At 34.6% G+C, this 9,983-nt stretch overlaps 1 long non-coding RNA gene across 1 annotated transcript; it reads right to left on the bottom strand.

The window, feature by feature from the left end:
- Positions 1-750: 750 nt before the first annotated feature.
- Positions 751-8,457, bottom strand: LOC114820629 (uncharacterized). Its single transcript, XR_003768060.2, has 5 exons — positions 8,318-8,457; positions 5,177-5,301; positions 3,095-4,922; positions 1,403-2,246; positions 751-1,285 (listed from the first exon to the last, which is right to left on the bottom strand). It is a non-coding gene; the product is annotated as an uncharacterized lncRNA (long non-coding RNA).
- Between the last annotated feature and the right edge of the window lie 1,526 nt (positions 8,458-9,983).

Below are 9,983 nucleotides of genomic sequence, written 5' to 3'. Positions count from 1 at the left end.
TTCCCACATGGACAACACTTGGCTAAGATGGAAGAAAGATGGACAATTCATATTATTATCAGTGGGTAATTAGATAAAATAGAAACGGAAGATGAAATTGGCAGTGCCCTTGCAAGTCTAGAAAAAAAAAGGCAAATACTTATAAAAAAAAAAAAAAAAACTTTAACGAAAAGCTCCCGATATTGTTTACTTTAACGAAAAACCATATTTTTACATTAAAAAGTCAATCCTAGTACTATTCACTTTACCTTTTATTTTGTCACTATTGTTAAAACTCAAAGTTTTCAAACTCTTTTATTTAGTTTTCCTTAAAAAAAAATCAGCGGGATATGGAAACATGCATGTGCATGATTGGTCATCCTATCAAATTTTATTTGAATAATGCTATTCGTATCGCCTAAATATATAAAAACTTCATACCATTTGATGTAGCAGCTAATCTCAATCGCCACATCTGTTGATGCACAAAATCGGAGGGGTCTTGGAACAACGTAAATCTGACCGTGAATCTGCAAGAAAGTAAAGACCACAAGATGTATCGTGGTTCACTCCAATGTGTTGGCTACGTTCACACTGATGTTGATATTGGCTCACTCTGAATGGTGAATATACAAGAAGGCTAGACGTAGTGTGCTCAGTAGCCTATTTTCTCTCTAACCCATTTTCTGTGGCCTAAGCCTTGCCCTCAATCTTGGCCTCCCTAATGAGGAGAGTAAGAAGTCATTTTATAGAATAAGGGCTCATCACTTGTTATATATTTGCCCCTTCATTTATTACATAATTACATTTGAGTCCCCTGAGTATTTATACGAGATCTAAATACGGAGGCCCTAAGTATGGTACAAACAACATCAATTAAAAAAAATCTTGAGACAATTGAGGGGGATAATCACATCTATTATAGAAAACCTCGGTCTTGGAAATGAATCCAACCCTGATTTTAGGGTTTTTTGTTTCTCCCATTGCTGCCTCCTCCCTCTTCTCTCGCCATGGTGATCACCTAATTGCTTCTCACCACTCCATTGATTCTTCATGGAATTTAAGGGAACTAATTTAGGACCATTTGATATTACAGTCTACTGGTATTCCTCTTCACTTGTATGTGAGAGGTCTTAAGTTTGACTTTCGAAAATGGCGAGTTCACAACTAATTTATTCACCTACCCCACCCTGATGTGTTATATTATGCTATATATTTTACTCTTAGTTATAACTAGCAAAAATGTCCGCGCGTTAATGCAGGACTTGAATGCATCAGCCTTAACCACATGAATAAGATATTTAATCTGCAAAAAAATTTAACATAATCATGAATGAACAAAAAGGATAGATGAGTGAAAGATGTGGGTAAGATGAGAGTTGAATCAAAGGAATCAGTAGTGTAAAACTGACAAAATGCTTACAAATTCAACTTCAATTGTGCTGATGTAGCTATCCAAGTATGAATTATCCTGTTCAACGATTCCGAAGCTCAAACAAAAATTGCATGAGAAAATTGAGATTATATGCAATTGTATGTCAAATAATCTGAAAAATACCATATATCCAATTTAAGTGCATACACCTATAAACTAATCTTCATATATACTTTAAAATAATACAAATCAATGTAATCTAAAACATTGGAAACATTATCATACAATTAAAGAATCACGATGCAGAAAATGTTCTTTCCATTATTTTCAGATAACTTTTCACCCCACAACACTGAGACAGAGAGCATACCCAAACCAATAGTGGCGTTCCAACCCTTGCGATTTCACAAACTTCTCAATGGAGGAAGGGAAACACAAAATACACTACTTGATCGCTTGTGGCTAAGCTTTTATTGCTCAACCTATCTTTATCTTCGTGTATCTCTCTGATTGAAATATTATTCATATAAAATTTCATTACTGTATAAAGTAAACTTATATATAACATAATAACCTTCTAAAAGCAATATTTTATAAAAATATTCCATCAATCTAAGAAAACTGATTACAATCGTAAACTAAACTATGAAACACCAAATTAAAACTATAAGCAGCAGTAATCTTCGAATCCGAACCTCAAATTCAAACTTTTCTTGTAATTCAAAAATTAAAAAAAGGAGGAAATGAAATATTAAAAAAAATAGAAGTCATAAACCTGCTTCGGAGTTTGCGGAAGGTTTGGAGGAGTGACCTGGAACGACGTCGGTGCAGTTTTCGTAGAAGCAGAATCGCTGGCTTCCACGATCATCAAGCAGAATCGTACCATTTCAATCTAGAAGTATAAAATAAAAAACCCTATACTCATCAAAGTAAACTAACGGCATGGGAAGAAATAGTAAGAGAATTCTACCAAAAACCAATTAAATACCAACTCAAGAATGAATCGAAAGCATATATCTTATTTCATAGGTTTATGACAATTTAGGGTCAATAATCTTTGCACCTAATTAGCTCCATATGGGTTCCAGATACAAATCTAATCCATAAATGTGATATTATACTTGGCCTAAAGAACACAGAGAGCCCGTGCATCCTCTTTCTGGTTGACAAATAGAAAATTCTCTGGCTTTAAGTCCCGATGCATGACACCCAAACAATGGCATGCTTCGAGGACACCAGTGATAACCCTTGCAAGCTTAGCTGCCCTTCTCTGTAATGCCCAGACCACTTGAAAGGAGTCATTTGTAAGTCCCACGCCTACGCTTTGTAATGATTTAATTTTTTGACCCTGCAATTTTTTTTTATTTTTTATTTGAATTTTGTTAAATTAAGTAATTTCGGGGAGGCCTACGCTTTCAAACTATAATCGACAACTGACATAAATAATTTGCACAGAAAGATGAACTAAAAAGGCGGTAGGAATGAAATCACACCCTTAAATGCACCAATGCAAATAAACACATTTTACCAGAATAAATCCAACAAAATCATAAATCAACATAGACATCTCTTAAGAATTGAAATCACCAAGATTTGGATGAACTGATTATGAGTATTTGTGCATAGATGTGTAACTATTTACATAAAACTTGTGAAGGACAATCAGTTTAGAGTTTCGAAATATAAAATATTACAATTTCCATAAAAGATAATTATTGGGAAACAAAATTGGCATCTCACCTTCCACAATAGGTCGACAAATCCTTTGATTACGCTTTAGCTTCTTGTTTACTTGAAAACACAAATTCACTGTTTAGAATATCATAATTTCATGAAATGGTTCACCTTTGAATCAAGAACTCCTTTGTTTTATGTATGGTACTGATAATCAACTCATAATATTGGATCTCAATTTATTTCAAACTTCTATGCATTTTTTACTAGTCTAGGATCCATTTAGGCAATCTCTTAGACCATTAGTTTGTTCCCTTTGACTAAAATAAAAAAACAGCACGTCCGCTTGCTGCTCAGTGATTTGATAAGTCAGTCACAAAGATAACATGTAGAATGCAAATATGGATCAGGAAAAAACAACAGCTGTAGAATTGATTATATAGAAGAAGAATACATACTTATTGTGAGGTTATCCCAGCTATCCACTATGACCCAGTATATATAGCAAGTAAAAACTACAGCAGGAAAGATCTCATTCAATGACAGTTTGTTTCTTATCCAGAAAAATAAAATGAACAGGTTAATGATACTCTTAAAGTTGGTTTATGTTTAAATTAGTGAATTATCATAATCTTTGCTGGTTGGTTTTCAATCTGTATCTTAATTAGTAAACATGCTTACCAATCCAATGCCAACCTTCTTTTTAAGAATTAAAATGACACTATTTTTGTCCCTCATGGAGTTTGATAAATTTGCTCGATCACTTATACATGTTTCGCCTGGGAGTTCTTAAATCATCATTCTACTACTCAACAGACATCAATCTGAAACATACGGCTTGTTCAGGTACACTCTCTTGTTTGAAATTTGTTTCTCTTCTTATGTTGTTTGGTATGGTTAGTTAGTTTTCCCATATCCTTAGATCTCTCAGTCCAAGTTCAATTCAATATTGATCATTTACCACAATATCTTCAATTGTTGCAGAGAGAATTCATATCAAGATTAACTTCATTATTTAATTCGAATGGAATCCAAAAGCGGTATAAATCTGAAGGATAAAAAAGTAATAACAAAAGTCACATTTCAACCGCAATTAATAGCAGATATCAGAAAATAATTTCAGTAAAAAAGAAAGCAAAGATTAGAACTCAACCCACTTCTACATTAGTAAGAATAAGAATGATTAAGCTTAATCTAGAGAGAGAAACACAAAGATCAAAACATCAGCATTTATTTTTGAAACACAAAGATCAAAATTTTAGGCATTTACTTCTGAAACAAAATAAATGAACAAAACCATCAACATCAAGGATGATTACAATTGATGGGTGCAATATGGAATATAAGTTTCTGGAGAGAGAAACAACCAAACTTCACATTGGCTCATATTTTTTAGAGAAAGAGAGAATTGGAAGTACTTTTCTACAGCAGAGGTCAATCTTGGGCATAAAAAGAAAAAATAGAAGCTTCACAGCACAATATTTAACCACAATCCTCTGTTTTTCTAAGTGCAAATAGAAAAACGGAATCAAAGTAGTCAACACAAAATCTTCACATTAACCCAAGAATTATATTGTTTCTAGAGCTTTCCAAATTCCCAGCGTGGAACGACAAACATAAAAGCACTAAAATATATAATTGGAAAAATAAAAATAATAATTCCAAGAAACTAAATGGGAAGTTGGGCAGATCTGCACAGTAACACAAACCCATTACTCCAAATTAAGAGCATTGCGGCTCACCCTGAAAGCACCTCTTTTCCGATAATAAGGGAGAGAAAGGCCGCTGCTCTGGCTATTTGTTGGCTCCAAAGCAGTTTGTGTTCCAGAACTTTATAAGAGCAAGTCACCCTTTCAAAGCCACCATAAATTGCGAGTTTACATCATTTTGCTACCTAAAAAATTCAAACAAAAAAAAGGAAAAAAAAATAGAAAGTACAAGATTCAAACATGTTTATGTTAGAAACCAATCAAATGTCACTGATACAATATATATATATATATATATATAATTTGCACAGTTTATTTCGAATAAGAAATTCAACAACAGATACACTAAATATCAAAATACAAACATTTAAGTAAATTGCATATAAAATCACAAATCACTAACTTGTTCTTGAAGATAGAGGCTTGCAAATGCAATTACCTAAAACAGAAATTCGCCCCAGCACCCGTGCAGTAGTTCAATGGACGTCTATCTTGTAGGATACAACTATCTAATCCAAGTTCTTGCACTCGAACTTGGATTCTTGGTGAATTGGTTGTGCGTTTCTCTGTGTAAGATGAAAAGGAAGCGTTGGAAATTCTACGTTAAGTTTATGATCTTATTGCCATGTATATAATGGCATAAATTGAAAGACATAACTGTTCATTCTTATCAGTTATAAAACTAACATAACTGTTCAATCAGGCCATATATATAATGGCATAAATTGATGGCATAAATTGAACAGACATAACTATTCATTCTTATCAGTTATAAAACTGACATAACTGTTCAATCAGTTTTATCCTTTCAGAAAAAATTGAATCCAAAAAATAAAAAATGTAACTTGTGTTTTCGTCCATCCGAGCCCAAGAGGCCCAACATGTTGGAAATGTGCCCTAAAACCAATCATATGATGATACTTTACGGACATTTCACATGTTAAACTAATCTAGTTTAATATCAAGGGCAAAGATTATTGTTTGAGCCGTCTCATATAAATGTTATATGCTTAAACGATAAGTCCAAGGAATATGTGATTGGGAGAATGGGATCTAAAGAAGTTAGATTCATGAGACCATTCTTTCGTAGACACATCCTAAACGTTCCTGATCATAGGATTGCCAATTGGGCATTGACAGTCCGTTAAGATCAGTACGTGCTGTGTCTTCTCTCAGGGAGAGTGACTAGTCTCGAGTCATTGGTGTGTGTGACATCAAGACAAGTACGTAGGTGCTCAATAGAGAATGAGTTCACTGAACACGATCAACGAAGAGTTCTCATATTCATGTCACATGAGAACTCATGGTTGGGATAATGCAAAGTAGTCCTTTGACCTGAGGCATCATAGTTGTCTTGTGGTTAAGTCCTTGATCTTTGATTATGTCAAAGTCACTCCATCAGGAGGGTGTCCACGACATAGTTGGGGTTAAGCCACTTAGCTATGGAGGCAAGTGAATGCGCAACAAGGGATCTCTAACCTTCAAACCGTTTGAGGGAGAATACTCTATGATATGATTAAGAATCTCTGGCCAGAGTATGAATGAGATTTAGGAAAGTCGTTCCAAATCACATTTAAGGTAATCATATAAGCACACGAATTACATTGGATAGTAGACATGAATAAACTATCAAACCAAACAATGTGGTCAAGAGTATTGTATTAGAGAAAGACCGTATTGCATTTGTAATCCTAAACTGAATAGGTTCTCTACCTCTTCTGATTAGCTTGGGTAACCATGATATGCTGCTAGGTGTCACTCTTGGTTTGTGGAAGCCCTAAACGTGTATTAACACTAAAGGGAGAATTGAAACTAAGTTTCAATTCACAATCGATTTGAAAGAGTTTTAATCGCCCACTGCCTCGCTAAAAGGAACCTAATGGATCGTACACCGTGTAAGGTGGAGATTGAAGAAACAATGGAGATGAGTAAGAATAATTAAATGGTTTAATTATTTATGGCAAGGATTAATTAATATGTTAATTAATCAAACGAATAAGTTCGTTAAAGACCTCGGGATAGTTTTGGACCTTAAGGCCCAATGGGCTTCGAACGTCAAGCCCATTGACTTAAGTTGTATGACAATTTAATGAATAAAGATTCACAAAGGCCCAAAAGCCCAAATCCCTTATGTGGCCGGCCATGTGTGTTGAATTAAGGTTTTTGGTTCTTTAGGTCATTTAAAGAAGTGACTATATAAAGAACTTTATAGCCTAAAATTCATTAAGGGTTTCTTTTAGGAAATTGGAGAGAACACAAAGCTCTCCTTTCTCTCTAAAGAGGCCGGCCTCCTTGGAGGGTGTAGCTAGCAATCCCACTCCTCCAAGGTCACTCATTTCTTCTCCAATCTAACCTTGGTGTAGACACTTAGAGGTTCTCAATTTTGGGAACTTGGAGAACCATATTCTTCCATCCAAAACCATGGATCTAAGAAGCAAGGAATGAAGGCCCTCTCTTTGGGTGATTAGCCTTTGCTTATGCAAAGAGGAATCTACAAAGGTATAAATTTCTCAACTCACTTTGATTTGAGTTGAGTCTTGGTTCACCAATCTACTAGGCTTTGAATTTCATGGTTAATGTTTTGTTTTTAAGTGCATGCAAGCATGATTCCGCCTTTAATTGTTAATTGCATGCTTATAGATGTTGCTTAAATGAACATGTTTTCACAAAATCATCCTTCACAAGAGCCATCTTTGACATTTAATATATACACCCAAACCCTCCAAGTCTAAGGCCCCAAGTTCCATGGCCTTGGCCCAATTCTTTTCAAACCATAAGTGTGAGGACACACTAATAAAGATGACTTTGAGATGGGAAATGGGCGATGTGGGACTCCCAGTCCCACATATTCACAAAAGTTCCAACAGTTTACAATTACAAACACTTTACAATGCATGTAAAAATTAAACGTTCTCAAGCACCCATGTCTCCGATTTGAGGCTAAAACCCAATTCCACAAAAGAAATCAACAATTTTGATCAAAATAGAAAAGCCAACAGACTCAAAAGGCCATAATACAATTATACATATCCTTAGCTGCTATGGAAATCAGCAGTTCCATATAAGTATACAAAAGATTTTCTTACACCTAATTTCGCAGCTTAGAGAGCAATAGTTATATTAAAACAACAATTAATTGAAACCATTGAAGGGGAAAAAAGCAAAAGTGGATAAAAACTTAGAATTAAACAAAGATTGTGTTCCCAATCTAAATACATTATAAACTCCAGCACAAAATAAAACCCAGGTCTCCTTAGCATTGAAGCTCAGTTCATGTGGATTTTGGGAAAAAAAAACCGTTGAAAACTTAACAATCCAGATTAGGGGAAACAATTACTGGAAAATTAACAACTAAACAAATTAAAGAACTGAAAACCCACAAAAAAAAACGAAAAAAAAAAACCAACTGACCTTAAAACAAATAACAAACATACTGAACAGAAAGTGAATCCCCAAAATGAGAGAAAATGAAACAAATAAGGGAATAAAGAGAGGGATGAATCCCCCAAAACCGGACCTAGCGTACTAAAAAATTTGAAAATCCAATCTAACATTAAAGAATCCAATTTAAAAAATGAACTTATCTTGGGAAATGATCACAAAATCCGGCACACATCATCCTCAGTAGCCTCTGTTCATGACCCCTACCCCTCTCCCTGAAATCCTGAATCCCCCATATGGTTCTCTCTCTCCCTCTCTCTCTCTCTCTCTCCCCGAAATGGGAAGTGGAAAGTTTGGTCATGCATGACTTAAGACATTAATTATTTAAAGGACCTAATGGACGGCAGAAAATGGTAGGGGGAGACGGGTTAGGATAGTAGGAAATGGACCAGTTTTTTTAATTCCCTGAGTTCATAATTTTGTAAGTGGTTTGCCAACTCCTTAATTTAATAAAATTAGTTTAGGACTTTGTGAGCATGGGCGCTGCATGTTTACAACAAAACAATTTTGAAGTTGAAAAACCTAACCCACTTATGTAATGTATTAAACCTTAAAGACAGCTCAACCTCTAATAATAATCTTATTAAATTAAACCATAACAAATTAAATAATGCAGACACAAAAGCACAACTATCGTCACACGAAGGAATTCACGATTAATACAATGTATATATGTCGGTAAAAAGATCTGTAGTAGCAAGCAATTCATCACACTATATAATCTGTCATATCTACCGTGCACTGCACTGCTAGGTATGAAGTAGAGAAAAGAAACTAAGTATATCATATAAAACCTCAGGGCAAACAAATAACTATAGAAGACAACGCATCTAATTGCAAATCACATGTACATCAAGGTTATGATCATCCATGTCTAGGTTTAAGACAATTTTAAGTAAAATTGCCACTATATATACACGGAGGGTGTCAAAGGAATTATATACTTTAATTACTAAAATCAACGGCATATAAAATCCAAAAAGGGAATTCAAATTGGAACAGACGGAAAATAGATAAAAGATTTACCAGAAGCAAAACAATCAAACAGTATTATCTTCACAATGAAGAAATTGTATCGCCAAAATGGAGGTCTCAGACGATTTATAAATGAAGGGAGATAGCAAAAATAAAAAGCATAATCAGACAGATGAACAATGAAAATTAAACATACCAGGTGAGCAATACCAGACATTCCTGCCCGATACTTGATCGGATACAATAATTGCCCGATACTCTCCGATATTCGTCTGAAACGTATCCTAGGTGATGGACACAAATTTGACATGATGGATACGCATATCTTACATGTAGGATACACGTATCCGACTTTTAGGATACACGTATCCGACTTTTAGGATACATTTACACTTTCAAAAAAGGTAATGAGGAGGAGAAAGTTAATAGGAGACATCTATAATTGAAAGTTGTTGAATACAAAGAGCTTTCCTCTAATTAAAACCATGAATACGACTCTCACACTTCTTCTATTGTATAAAGAGGATTAGATTTTGAACTTTTCTTCTCTAACAACTCAAATGTGCTTGAATTTGAATGATGAATTATGTTTTAAAATGTATATTTTTGTTGCTACATACATTTTTATTTGCCGTATCCATAGCGTATCGTATCTTAATTTTTAGAGATTTTCCGTATCATCGTGTCGTGTCGCATCGTATCACTGTATCCGTATCCGTATCCATGCTTCATAGGCAGTAAGTGATCTCACAAAGCAAAGGGGATGCCAAGGAAATTGATCAAGTGATATGTAAACCACGGCGCTGACAACTATCCAGATACAGAATAAA

This window comes from Malus domestica, chromosome 13, assembly GCF_042453785.1.
Source record: "Malus domestica chromosome 13, GDT2T_hap1".
NCBI classification, from domain to species: domain Eukaryota; kingdom Viridiplantae; phylum Streptophyta; class Magnoliopsida; order Rosales; family Rosaceae; genus Malus; species Malus domestica.
Note: the sequence above shows the minus strand (reverse complement) of the source record. Positions and strands in the feature narration are given on the sequence as shown.